Raw genomic sequence first — 10,875 nt, 5'->3', positions numbered from 1 at the left:
GCCCCCGTCCGCGCTGCCCCGCGGAGCCGGGCTGTGCCCCGAGCTCTGCCCCGGCCGCGAGGGCGGCGGGACCCGGCCCCCGGCACCAACGCCGCCCGTGGCGCTCCGGGGAGCCCCGGCCCGCAGCCGGAGTCGCGGGCGCCGTTGTGCCCGTGCTGACCGCTGGCCGGGCAGTGCAGGGCACAAACACGTCATGTGCGTCCTCAAAATAATCACTTCGTTACCGGCATAAAACCCCAGCGTCTCTAGGTGTCCGATGTCAGCGTGTAGCTGCCTCCATCTCCGAAGCCAGGACATAAACGCATGCCGCTGGCTGAACAAAAGCTCCACCTTAGCCGTGGGATCTCGGTGGCGGGGGTTTCCATCTGCTGGGGCCGTTGGGCCCACTTCCCCCAGCCAAGCCGGGCACCGCACGTTTCTCAGGGCGTTAGGGAGTGGAAGGGACCCCGAACAAGCCTCTGGTGCGATGCCCCTGCCGCAGCAGGAGCACCTGCATCAGGGCACTCCGCGACACGTCCAGGCGGGTTTCGAATGGCTCCCGGGAAGGAGGCTCCACGACCCCTCTGGGCAGCCTGCACCCGTGCTCTGTCCTTTTCGCTGGAAACCCTCACAGCTCCCGTGCTGCAGGGTGGGTCCCTGTGGGTCAGCCTCTTGCCAGGCCAGCCCGTGCACCCCGCGGCCAGCCTGCGCTCCTCCCCGTCAGCACTGGGCCTCAACTACGGGGTGCCTTGGCCCACTCTTAGGACAAAATGACACTTAGAACTAATAATACCCATTATTTTAGTTGCACGTACAGAAATAACTCATTATTACAACAGAAATGCGATAAAAATCAGTATTTTTAAGTAGCTTTGTGTGTTGGAAAATAGGCAAGAAGATACTTTTCTCTTTCAACATCTTTCTAGTGGGCTATGCCCCCTTAAGTACTAATAAAATCTGAATAAAAATCTGTTTCACTTACAACTATTGACTTTGAAAGCCCTTTATATTTCTATAGGGGTTTATTACTGAATTCCAAATTCTATTAAAATATAAACTGCAGAGGTACCTTAAAAACTTAGAATTTAACACATTAACACTTTTTTTTTTTTATCTTAAACATAATGGAAGTAAGAGAAGAAGCTGGATAAATACCTTATGATTTTTATACTTTCTCCTCCTTCAAATGTATTTCCCTTATGAGAGTTCAACCTGTAAAGATGAAATATTTCCATAGATCTCTCCAACTGTTATGAAGCCTTAGGTCAAATTCTCAAGTCTTAAAATTATCTAATTAATATTTAAAAATAAACTGATGCAATTTCTACACCCAACAAAATTTTGAAGGCAAGTAAAACAAGTTCCATTTAATTTTTAAACAGTTTACTTGAAATAGCATGTAAACTAACAGTTCACTTTTAAATTAAATTAAATTATGAAAGTTTAGGACTGCCAGGTTTATCTAAGTGTTAAAAGACAGACCAGAAATTCAAAAAACTTAAAGCAGCAGTAAAATATTAGTCAATGCCTATGAGAAATGAGTCTGTCCCTTTATTCAGGGTGTCTGTGTTTAATGGTAAGCTGGGATGCATATAAGCTAGTCCAAGCATGAAGGGCAGTAGGACACTCATATGGAAAGCCAACTTTGTCCCTCAGTTATCAAGATAAGAAACCTGTCATTTCTCTCATTCACTCTGTCAGCCTTGAGATACTCCAAGCAGACTTACCTCTGTGTTGTACACCCCATATATCAGGAAGATGAAGAGACCCTGTAAAATAAAATGGAGGGAAAAAGCTGTTAACTCTAATCATTTCAGCAGTAGAAATACCTGAAATAAACTTTCCTGGGAACAGACAAAAGAAGACACACTTCATCAAGGTCAATTTATTTTTCTATTTTTCAGCATTATAAGCTGTACCTTGAGCATTTATTTGATAACGTGGGAGTGCATCAGCTACGATGTTTGTGGTATTCAACTGTTTGGCAATGAAAAACTCAGCACCCCAAGGGATCTGAAACACTAATTAGAAAAATTAATTTTAGGTTTGAATGGTCTTCTGAACAAAACCACAAAATAAATTAAAGATATGAAAACACAGATGCTGTTGAGAATGAAGAAGGAGCAAACATCTCTACTTGTCTTCATTTTTTTTGTTCTGTTTTTTTTTTAATTGAAATTAGGAAAAAATATATATTACCAGATTGTATACTAAAAAGCTACATATTCTCTCATACTCATTGAGAGATACACACACTCCAGTTCACAATTTTATAAATCTAAGTAGGAAGAAAGCAAGAGATGCGTGAGGGCAGAAGGAAGATTTAATGCAAACAAGCAAATAGTACAGATGATTTACCAAAGCTTTTTTTTTAAAAAAAAAAAAAAAAAAAAAAAAAACCTTTCTCGATATTGGACCAGAATAGCACAAAACAAGCTAAAAACAACTAAGATACTCACATTGATGAGTTTTCTCTGAACCTTTTCCCCTTATTGGAACATCTTTTTCTAGGACCTAAGTTAACACTAACACATTACCAATTCTTGCAGTCTGCAGTCAGGATACTGAAAAATTACTAGGAAGAAAAGCATAGCAATTTGAAATAAAATGTAAAACATAAAAGTTTCCTAAGGAAAGGCTTTTGTAACTCAGACTCACTAAATGCTTATAACCAATTTTTTAAATTAATCTGTAAAATGACCCTTTCTTGTAATAATAATTACTAATACTTGTAATTACTAATAAATACATTTCCATGTATCAATTAAAAAAACTTGGATTTTTTTTTTAAAGGAACACACACTTAAGTAACAAATAAATTAAAACTTTTTAATCCAACGTGCAAATTACCTAAAGACAGCTGGATTAATTCTGGTGTTGCTCACCAGCAAAATCACTACTTTATTAGGCAAGGAGCAGTAAGAGTTATCGCTCATGTGTAATGTTTCCCTGGATTACCCAAAGCCGGTGTAAAGTCATTGGGGGGAGGGGGGGGGGAAGGTGATTTTGTTTCATTTATTTTGTTAAAAATAAAAATAAAAAATCAAACACCTCCTTTCAGTTATTTGCAGATACTATCAATGAACTCAACAAGATATAAAAAACAGATTCAGAGAATATACCGCTAAATTTCTGAGCATGTCTTTGTATAAAATACACCAGATTTACATCATGCTGCTTATTTATAAAAAGAACAACCAGAATCCAGAAACATTGCAACTCAGACCAGTACATTTCTCACAAGCATAATTGCTTATAGAATAAAGTCCCACTTTTCTCTTTAAATTTATTGTTAGTGGACCATTCTGACTCCTTCCATAATATTGTCCAAAGTCTTCATTTAGACTATGAAAAAATAGATTAGAAACTTTCTCTGAAGTTACAATTAAATAAAATTAGTTTTATCAGAGATAAAAGTAAATATTGAGGTTATAGGAAGAAAGATAAGCACGTCATAAAAAGCATTGAACATGGGCTACTGGCAGCTGATTAATCAGTTTAGTCAACATACAGCAATGCAGGCAGCACCAGGTTTGTTTGTTTGGGTTTTTTTTAACTGACTATTCTGAAAAAAAAAATCTGTAAGTAAAATGATTTGCTACAAAGCTTTGGAAGATTCATTAAATTTTTGATACTACTGAAAGCTGTCTGTGACAACTTTTAACGTTTGTTAACAGTATAAGCATAAACAGTGAAAAAAATACATACATTATTTTAGCTTTATTATTTATGAATCTGATAGGGACTTCCCTGCTAGGCAACAGGCCAGAACAGATAGATGCAGAGAATGATCAGATACAGATGAGGACACTGAGAATGATCAGCTGTTCCTAAAAAGTGAAACAGGACAAACTGAAATAATTTTTATAGATTATTATACACATATATAAATATATATGTACTTATATATGTTTATACACACACATATATATTATTTCTCAGGCTACTCTGAATAGTTAGTAAAATCATACAGTGCTTGTTACACAGAGATACTTCCATGAGTGAGTGAAAAGTCTTGCCAAAATGGTCAATTAAGACAACTGTCAATTAAAATTAGAAATTATTCAAGCTTTCTGGCACATGGGAACACTTTCTTTTTCACCAGCAAACATGGAAATGCACAAATATTATTTTAATTGCTTTTTATGCTCTTCTGAAGTCTCTGAATTTCATATAAACACAGGTAAAAAAATGAATTAGCTACTTAGGTTTGGATATACAGTAACCTTACAAAAAATCAGAAACAAATTATTAAGGTTTCCATATCTCAAATTGGCATGCCAAGTTTTTAGTTTTATTGAGCTTGATAACAGGTCATATAAATATTTAACTATTGGAGATATGAAGTGTTGTGGGCGTTCTTATCTTAAGCCTTCACGTAGACTTCTGGGAATAATTTATTTTTTTTGGTTGGTTGGTTGTTTTTTGGAGGGAGGTTTCTCTCTTTTTTCTTTTTTCTTTTTTTTGGCACTTGAACATCAACAAATTATGTTAATCCGGTCAGCCTACAAGGATTTTACTTGTTGCTGTAATAAGTTATGAGATATTAGCACCCACAAATGATAATGAAGGGTAGTTTTCCACAAAACACCGACATCTAAAATTACCAGTACAGGATCGTTTGTGGTTAGCCTGAGACCAAAATAAAGGATCCTCAGGTGTTTTGAAATGTTAAAAATAATACAGTCTTGCATAATTGATAGTTCAGCTTCTGTAGCTCATTAGTTGAAAACAAATGAGAGCTTCTCTGTTCTTCATTAGACTGTGGTGTTACCCGCCGTGTGGTTCCGTAAGCGGCTGCCTCAACTCTTCAGTTGCTCAGGCTTGTCAGATGTTCTTTGCACCTGGGAATTAAGTTGTGTTGTGACCAAGCCAATAATAAAACGTTCTGGATAAAATTACATCGGCTGGGATTAAAAACAAACCCTTCATTAAGAAGCACAGCAGCCTTTTTTGTGTGCATGCGCGTTCCAGTCGCATGTACAAACACCCAGAGGAAATGTAACTGCATTGGGCTAAGTAGCATATAAACACAGAATAAAGCAGCCCATGCCTTGAAAAGGTTAAATTCTAGACGGAAAAAAAGCAGGTTATGTGTAGAGAGAGAGGAAAATAAAAAAAAAAAAAAAATAAATAAAAATAAAATAAAAAAAAAGAAAGAACACAGCAGCATATTGGCATTTTTCACATCTACCAAGAACAAATCCCACTTTTCAGTGAGACATCAACTAGCAGTAAAAAACCTTCAGCTGAGTTACAAACCTGCTTTTTGGAGACTGAAGAACAGAACCTCTGCACACCTAATTACAGTTCTATTTGTAACTCTCTGCAGGGCATAAATTGATTGCTCAACTTTTCAATTTGCCAGCTCTTAATAGAATTATCCTTGCTATCTTGAATAAATCAGTCTGTGGACAGTTAGCATCTTTAGCAAGTGTGTGAGGATCTGTTCTAATTTGGGTGGTACTACTGAAAGTTGATGCTCTTATCAGAAGCACATTCTGCTCTGTGGCAACACAAGTCTTCACCGCGGGTTTTTTTAATCAGTCTGTCCCCCGTCTGTGTCATTCCCCCCTCCCCGCCAGTTTCAGCATTTCTCTCTAAATCTGTCACTATTTGACATTTCCTAAAAGCTTTCTTTTATAGACAGCATATTTCATTCAACATCATATAAGTTACAATTAATTTTGGTACAGTGGAGAATTTTACACCACTACTTTTAGTATTTCCCATTTGAACCCTTTTTCAACATATTCACGTATGTTGAATTACTTAACCCTTCTCTTGTTATTTTTTTTTAAAAACATTTGTTCTTTCATTTGATATAACGAAAAAAAGATTTTCAAGAGCTCTGAACTACTAAAATTCACACTTGATGAAGAGTCCTTCATCAGGTCAATTAAATAAAACCATATTAACAAACTATGCATGTAAAAACTATATGGAATTAAAATTTTAAAAAATACATTCTTAGTAAATAGCTAATACCAACAATATTTTAAAGCATTGCCTCTACTATGAATTTAAAACTGTCTTTCACTGAAAAAAAAAAAAAATTAATTGCAAGAAATGTACTGCTGTATAGGAGAGTAAAAGAAAGGCATTATATGTAGCTGTACTAAACTAATTTTGCTTATTTTTAATAAGTAAAAAGTAACTGTATTGCGGCAATGGAAACTTCAGAGTACAAGTAGTGCTCACTTTACTCACACAAGCAGCCTCTGTAATCCTAAAAAAAAATAAAAATTGTCTTGGCAAGGATAGATTAGGGGCTTCCTGTTTTAAATCCAAACCAGTGCTATAATCTGTAAGCCTCAAAAACTTTGTCCATACAACATCAATGTTAACGCAAACGATACCCAACCCCAAAGTTACATTTTGTTTCTAGAATAGATGAAAAAGTTCCCTTAGCGTGTTATCAATCTTTATTTCTACAGTTAACAAGTTTGACATTTGAAACAGTACCACTTTGGAGTTCCTAAATCCATGTCCCACAGACACTGTCCCTTCAGCTTCTGCAGTTACCGCTGAAGTCCTGGCAAACAGGATGAGACAAGGTGACTGATTCAGATTTTCTGCCTCTTAGAACTACAAATTTAAAAACAAATGAAAAACTAAGCAAAAAGTTTCTGGTGCTACCAAACTAATAAATCCTCAGAAGTGGTTTGTTTTGTACATATTACAGATGAATGATCTACTATCATAATTTTCAAAGCTTAATGAAAAAAAATCCTAGAAGGGATGCTATAGCACCTATCCTCAGACACACGTGCTAAGGAGCCACAGAGGAAATAACAGATGAAACTGTGTAATACATGAAGTAGAGCATCTGAACTAGTATATCAAAAGAGCAGCTCATATTGTCCACAGCCTTTAGCAAATAAGTATTTCATACTGCTTTCTGCTACCTTGAAGTTCGTTTTAGAAAAAGTCAGCAATAACTTCTCCACACAAAGGTAATTTTAGAATGATAGGAAAATTTAATGTAAGCTTTTGTGTGGCAGGTGTAGCAAATTTTCAACTTCACTTGAGTATATAATCTTTTCTTTTTCTTTTTTTTTTTTTTTAAACCACCCTACCAAAATCCTGTTGGAGCACCTGGAGCATCCTGCGTTGATTTACTTTTTCCAAGATTATCAGTGTCCTTTTTTTTCCACCTGTCTTTCAAGATGACTATATGACTTTTACTATAATTTCATGAGGAGTTAGGTTACAGGTTTTTTTTTTTTTAATGGAACTTTATTATATATATAAAAAAAAAGGATCCCTTCTTTTGTCAGCAAGTCTTTTGAGTGACTTGTATCTCTCTTCAGCTACACCTTACAAATAAATATATTGTTTTGTAGCTTACCGTTTGCATGTAAAGCCAAAATATGAAGCCATATTGAATTCGAATTAAAATTAATATATATATCAAAAATCTAAAGTCAAATACAGTGATTCAAGTCACCAAGAGAGAGACTGTTAGGCTTCTGTCCAGTTTTTCAGGCATCTGTTGTTCACTCATACACAATGTTCAAAAACAGCTAATGCATACTCAGAGCTCGGTCTTGCTATTCCATTGCTTAATTCCACTGCTGTACACGAAGTGTACTTCTATACAGCATTGTACTTGGAATACTGGCAGCTGGAAAACAGCTGCAAATTTCATTCTACCTGCTTACATTTAGCAGCTTATAACTTCTTCCAGTTGCCATCTGTTCCTCGTGACAGTCATCAGCTCAGAGTTACCTTTTCTGTTTTTAAACTATGCTTTCTCATCTTACAAGAATTTTTCCAAGTCCTCGTGCTGAGCTATGGAAATGCAGGGAAATACATTATATTTCACCCAAAGAATTAATCCATGTTCTTAAAAACAAAAACATCAAGCTAAAAATTTGTATTGAATAATTTTAAGTGACTCTCTCATTTTACAGGTTAATTTGCTCCATCCAAACAAGTTCACGTACATAATAAACATGAAATCTAATTGTGGTGAGTCATGTGGTGCAAAGTATGTTGATTCACACCACATCAAGCTAAATTCTGCATTCTCTATGTTTACTAGCATCTCACAACACAGTTAGCCAACTTAGTCTAGATCATTCACGGGCATTATTACATTATTGCTAAACGTAATTAGAGGAGGAAAAAGGATCTGTCTTTTAGGAAATTAATTATTAAAAGGCAGATTATACTATAAGAATCTCTGTAAGATCTCTAGAATAAAGCTAGAATACAATCAAAGTATAATCCCAGTGTTACTGTTATTTACATATTTCTAAGTATTTCTCCACCTTATACTCACAAACAAGTACACGTATTGCAGAAGATCCCATGGCTGTAGCACATGCTGGAAAGTACTGGAAACCACCCTATCTTTTGACATCTAATAATTCAAATATTAATGGTAGAGTTTCTCTGAATCTGCAGACCCCGGAAAAACTTCCATGAACTGCAGTGAATGTAATATTCACTTTACAAATTTATTTTCTTGGGCTCTTTAGAAATACTAGTCAGAACCCACAGACCTACAGGCAATGGCTGAAAAACACCTCTTTGTTATCCATAGCCCCACAGATTTGAAAACATTTAGAACAGCTCCTCATACTACGTCCTAAGCATTCTTATTTTAATGTATTTTAATATATTTATATATATTTTAATATATATATAAAAGTAGAATAACAACTACTTATACTTAATGGTTGAATGTGTTGGGTTTTATTTTTTTAATTATTTTTTAGCTCTAACTCTGGGCAGAACTTTCACAGCTTAAAATATTTAGAAGATAGCATAATGCACTTACATTTTCACACATTCTAAACGGAGTTATCCATCCTAGATTTCACTAGTAGCCTAAAAAAAAATCTCCTAAGAGTTTTCTATCTGAATTGTCTCCAGTTGGATGGATTCATGATAGACACTGTTTCCTGTAGAGCTAATCTCCTTATTATGACTTTTGCCACGTCCTCTTTATTTTTTAAGTCAGATCAACTCTGTTTGTATTAGATGTAGAGATATACAGCAAGGGTAACATGGTATCTGAGGCCTCATTCCAAATACATCTGTACCTTTAGGTTCCTGATGCTATCCTCTGTATTAGCTGAATCCCTTTTGGGCTTTCACAGGAGAGTTCTGCTGAAGTAAGGAGAAGGGCTCTTGGCACAAAACAGTAGAGGTTTTGCTACCAAATCCTTCCAGAATGATCAGAAAACTGCATAAAGTCAAGACAGCCTCAAGTGCATTCTCTGGAGCTACTCCAGCACTCTCCATTAAGTAAATCCTTTCCTAGAATAATACTCAACTTTAATATTAAAGAGATCACTGTATCTGTGGCCTTTCGATTATTTTTGCATCAACAACTAGACAACAGTAACAATTACCATAGAAATGAATATAAAGCATGTGTATACAAAAAAAAAAATACAATTATTGTAAGTTACTGTAATGCTACCTTTTACCAGATACCACACATTTCTGTCAGTCCTGAATTTTGGTGAGAGGGAATAACTATTTATGGTCAGGTTTGCAGATGTCCTTAGACATCTCAGTTGTACTGATTACAAAATAAATTACAGAGTGAGTTAGATTCCAACTGCTATTACTGATCTGGAAATCTCTGAGGGGCCCATGATAATGCACTATTTCATTCAAGGCCATACATTTTCTCATTTATATAATGTTTACCAATACAAACTTATAAATATACTATAAATCGTTAGCAGGATGAGCAATTACACAGAAATAGTTGTGGTTTGTTGTTTCTTGTGTTTGTTTGTTTTGTTTTGTTTTCCTGATGCTTTTTGTCTTACAGTTCTTCCTAGCAAGGTAAGATCTGGTTTTCACATGAAAAAAAAGTGGCAAATATTAGTGATGTAACTTCAAATTTATACTTTCAAAATGATTATTCAGATGCAAAAGGAAAAGGCCATATGTTTCCAAATTTTATTCCAGGTGTCAAATACATTGTTTTGAGCAAGAAACTTAGAAATTTATACTAAGTCTTAAAAAGTTACATGTGAAAATAGTTTTCAAAGGTCATGCTTACATTCTCTTGATTGTTCCATAGCAAATATGTTCAGTTTACAGTTTGAGATCTTTTATGAGCCAGCACTGCCATGATTGTGAAAGCTGAGATGGATTCTGATTGCTCATGCATAATCAAGTTATCTCAGCTATTTAGATTTATAATACATGTTGGGTTGCAAATATGGCTTTGAAATTTTGCTTTCAATCGTGTGTTGTTGCAGTTATAGTACAAACACCACTGTGCTTACATGCTTTGAAGGACTCTTCATAATTTTCTTGCATACTATTCAAGGAAGTCTTAATCTGCTGAGCTGAAGATGGTAGTTGACCTTTAGAAAAAAACAGTAAGTATAAACTAGTATCTCAAGTAATAAAGAGAACATACAGAACTTGTCCACTTGTCCTTACAAAACAAACAAACAAAAAAAGCCCATTTAACTGTAGTGCTGAATGAAAAAATGATTTTTTCAATCACTGTCTGCAGGTAGGCACTGAAACTAATTGCTGCTTGAGGATTGCCCACGAAGGCCTATGTTCTCTGTTTTTATGGCACAACCAACAAAACCATTTACTAATGGGGGGAGAATGGGGGAAAATAAATACTTAAATTTTATTTGATTTCTTGTTGGAATTTTTGAGCCATCACAAAAGTATATTTTAAAGTGGTGGATTTTAAAAGGGTGAGCATATTAAAACAAATTTACACCCCAAAACAACTCACATTTTCACTATCCCTTGAGAAAACCAGTCTGAAAATCTGGTGCGAGTTCACGTATCCTTTCTGTTGAACAAGTTTTATTTCTGCCCAATTCTAAATAATTCATAATTCAGCCAAGCAAATTTAAAATGAAAAAAAAAAAAAAAAAAAAAAAAAAAAAAAAAAAA

General features: G+C 35.5%; 1 long non-coding RNA gene across 1 annotated transcript in view; it reads right to left on the bottom strand.

Annotated features, from left to right (window-relative positions):
- Positions 1–4,560: 4,560 nt before the first annotated feature.
- LOC118170471 overlaps positions 4,561–10,875 on the bottom strand; it is a 24,516-nt gene continuing 18,201 nt past the window's right edge. Inside the window, exons 3-5 of the long non-coding RNA XR_004752735.1 lie at positions 10,239–10,319; positions 6,445–6,514; positions 4,561–4,823 (exon numbers count right to left, since the gene is read on the bottom strand). This is a non-coding gene — a long non-coding RNA (uncharacterized LOC118170471). The remainder of the gene's footprint in view (positions 4,824–6,444; positions 6,515–10,238; positions 10,320–10,875) is intronic.

This window comes from Oxyura jamaicensis, chromosome 8 (assembly GCF_011077185.1).
Source record: "Oxyura jamaicensis isolate SHBP4307 breed ruddy duck chromosome 8, BPBGC_Ojam_1.0, whole genome shotgun sequence".
NCBI lineage: Eukaryota > Metazoa > Chordata > Aves > Anseriformes > Anatidae > Oxyura > Oxyura jamaicensis.
This window is presented reverse-complemented; position numbering and strand designations above follow the sequence as displayed.